Below are 3,696 nucleotides of genomic sequence, written 5' to 3'. Positions count from 1 at the left end.
TAGTTGCTTTATTTAATTTTCTATAATCTATACACATCCGCCATCCTCCTTCTAATTGTTTTGCTACATGTTCTCCTTTATCGTTTTGCACGACTGTGATGCCTCCCTTTTTAGGTACTACATGCACAGGGCTCACCCACTTACTATCCGAGATCTGATAGATTATACCTGCCTCAAGTAACTTAAGAACTTCCTTTTTAACAACTTCACTTATTATAGGGTTTATTCTTCTCTGATGTTCCCTGGAGGGTTTTGAATCTTCTTCGAGCGAAATCCGATGCATGCATACGGATGGGCTTATACCTTTCAGGTCAGAGATATTATATCCTAAGGCTGAGGGATATCTTCGTAAAACGTCTAAAAGTTGGTCTGTTTCCTCTTGGCTCAAGGTAGCACTGACTATAACTGGACGGCTCATCTTTTCATCGAGGAACTCATATCTCAGGTTCTTAGGCAATTCCTTAAGTTCTAAGGTTGGTTTCTTAGGGCATGGCATAGGATCTGGAGTAAGGGATAAACATTCGTAAAGGTTATCATCGATGTAGGGTTTCTTAAAGTCATCATCTTCCCTTATGAGAGTTGATGGTAACTTAATTGTTTTTATAATTCCTTCTTGTTCTTATTCTCTAACACATTCATCAATGATATCTAAGGCATATCACGCGTCTCCCATCACAGGTGCCATAAGGAATTTCGAAAGTATAAATTCTATTTTCTCGTCACCTACCTCAAATGTCAACTTTCCTTTCTTGACATCTATTATGGCTCCTGCAGTCGATAAGAATGGTCTACCTAGAATGATTGGTATATCATTGTCCTCTTTGATGTCCATGACAACAAAATCAGTAGGGATAAATAACTGACCTATCCTAACAGGGACATCTTCTAAAATGCCTATCGGATATTTAACAGATCTATCGGCTAACTGAAGTGACGTCTTAGTGGACTGTAATTCTCCTAAGTTTAACCTCTCACAAACTGCTAAAGACATTAGGCTCACACTAGCTCCTTAGTCTAGAAAAGCTTTTTCGATGACATGATTACCCAAAAGGCAAGGAATGGAGAAATTTCCAAGATCTTTATCTTTCTTTGCTAATTTGTCCTCGGAAATAGCATTACATTCCAAAGGCTTCGGATCGTCAAGTCTACGTTTGTTGGTAAGGATGTCTTTGAGAAACTTTGCATAAGAAGGTATTTGGGTGATGGCTTCTGTGAAAGGGATTTCTACATGAAGTTTTTCTATAACTTTAATAAATTTTTGATATTGTTTATTGATCTGGGTTTGTTTGAGTCTTTGCGGATATGGTATAGGTGGTTTATATGGCGGGGGTGGTACGTAAGTTTTATCTTTAGGTTCTTCTCCTTTTTCTCGACCTTCCTGGTTTTCAAATTCCTCTGGTTTCTTTACTTCGTCTGTGGGTTTGGTACATTCCTTAGAAGTTTCGGGTTCACTCAATCTAGGGTTTGGTGGCTCATCATAAGCGTTCCCACTTCGTAGGGTAATGGCATTGGCTTGTCCTCTCGGATTTTGTTGAGGTTGTCCAGGGAATTGTCCTCCAGGTGTAGTCTGAGGGGCTTGGTTTAAAGCTACCTGAGAGATCTGGGTTTCAAGCATCTTAGTATGAGTAACTATTTGGTCAACCTTGGTTCCTAACTGAGTAATCAATTCGTTAACATGAATGTTCTGGTTCATGAACTCCTTATTTTGTTGGATTTGAGCGGTGATAAAATTTTCCATAATTTTCTCAAGGCTCGGCTTTGGTGGCACAGGTTGCATAGGTTGATTTGATCTAGGGGCTTGATAACTAGGTCTCGGAGGTGCATTATTTTGGATAGGGTTATTGTTTTCATAGGAGAAGTTCAGGTGATTCCTCCATCCAGGGTTGTAGGTATTCGAGTATGGGTTCCCTTGGGTGTAGTTCACTTGCTCAGAGTGGGTTTCGTTTAATAGACGGCATTCTGCAGATTGGTGTCCTTTGGTTCCACATATCTCACAATCCGACGAAACTACGGCTACCATATTCGGGTTTATGCACATATGCTCGATCTTAAGGGCTAATGCGTCCATTTTAGCTTGCATCATGTCTATAGAGCCTAGTTCACGCACTCCTCCTTGGGCTTCCTTCTTCTCAACTGTCGCTCGTTCGACTCCCCATGATTGATGGTTTTGAGCCATATCTTTGATGAGGGCACTAGCTTCAGGATAAGGTTTGTTCATCAGAGCACCGCCTGCGGCAGCGTCGATGGTCATCTTTGTGTTGTAATGAAGTTCATTATAGAAGGTTTGAATGATTAACCGATTTTCTAAGCCATGATGTGGGCATGCTCTTAACAACTCTTTATATCTCTCCCAAGCTTCGATCAGTGATTCTCCTTGGTTTTGGGTAAATCTAGTTATATGGTTTCGAACAACGGCGGTCTTACTCGGGGGAAAGTATCTAGCAAGAAAAACTCTTCTAAGGTTATCCCAAGTCGTAATGGAATTGGGTGGAAGGGAATCTAACCATGATAGGGCTTTATCTCTGAGGTAAAAAGGGAATAATCTTAAACGTATTGCCTCAGGAGAAGCTCCATTGGTTTTAAAAGTGTCTGCTAATTGAAGAAATATTTTTAAATGTTGGTTTGGGTTCTCAATAGCGAGACCTGCGAATTGTCTCTGTTGCACTAGTTGCAACAGGGATGGTTTAAGTTCAAAATTATTAGCTGGGATGGTTGGGTTTACTATACTAGAACTACGTTCTTCATTGGATGGTTGAGCGAAATCCTTAAGAGGTCTTTGGTTTTGATCTTCGGCCATAGCTCTCTTAATTCTATGAAAGTATAAACGTGCGCGAGCGTAACGTTCAGGTTCCACCAGAGGGTATACTAAGCTTAAACTTCCGGTGCTGCGAGTTCTTCGCATTGACCGGCGGGAAATAGCCTAAGTCTAAACGATATAACAACAGGAAAATGAAATTTGACGAAATTGGTCCTCGGCAACGGTGCCAAAAACTTGATGCGGTGCTTTTCGCAAGTATACGAACGCGTCAGAGTAATATAAAAGATTGTCGAATCCACAGAGACCAAGTGTCAATCTATCGTTATCTATTGTTATGGTGTTTATCAAAGGCAATCGAAATAGGTGTTTTTAGAGTGTGCAAGAAAAGTAAGGTATTGAATAAAGTTTAATTAATAAAGACAGGGTCGAATGTAATTCACATAATCAATTAATAATCCAAATACTTGCTAATATAACTACTTATGGGCAATGTTTCCTACTTTGAAAAGAACTAATTTAACGGGAACTGTCGCTTTCGCGTATTCAGAACCGAGTTGTACTCCCTAATCAAACCCTCTTATTGTCACTTATAAAAAGGCACGCATTGCGTTAGAGTAGTAAACCTATTTTTAAGAAATAGAGTATCTTGACTAAGTTGAAAAGTATTTTAACCTGGATTTCTTAACCAAAAGAGGTTCTTACGAACCAGACTCTAAACTTATAAACGCGTCCGAAAATAGTTTTAAAATCTCTTTTCTTCTTAAATTAAAAACTCCTAATGAACTAAACAAAGCGCTTTCGCTGTTTTTGAAATAGTTAAAAACAATTAAATTTAGATAGACGTTGGACGGCTTTCGATCTTACCCAACGGAATTGAAGTGCGGGAAAACTTAAGTTGAAAGTTAAAATAGCCCTTAAGTGCTTCTACGAACAATTGT

At 39.3% G+C, this 3,696-nt stretch overlaps 1 pseudogene; it reads left to right on the top strand.

The window, feature by feature from the left end:
* Positions 1–2,306: 2,306 nt before the first annotated feature.
* On the top strand, positions 2,307–2,405 carry LOC127124649 (uncharacterized; annotated as a pseudogene).
* The last annotated feature ends 1,291 nt before the right edge of the window (positions 2,406–3,696 follow it).

Source organism: Lathyrus oleraceus, chromosome 2 (genome assembly GCF_024323335.1).
Source record: "Lathyrus oleraceus cultivar Zhongwan6 chromosome 2, CAAS_Psat_ZW6_1.0, whole genome shotgun sequence".
NCBI lineage: Eukaryota > Viridiplantae > Streptophyta > Magnoliopsida > Fabales > Fabaceae > Lathyrus > Lathyrus oleraceus.
Note: the sequence above shows the minus strand (reverse complement) of the source record. Positions and strands in the feature narration are given on the sequence as shown.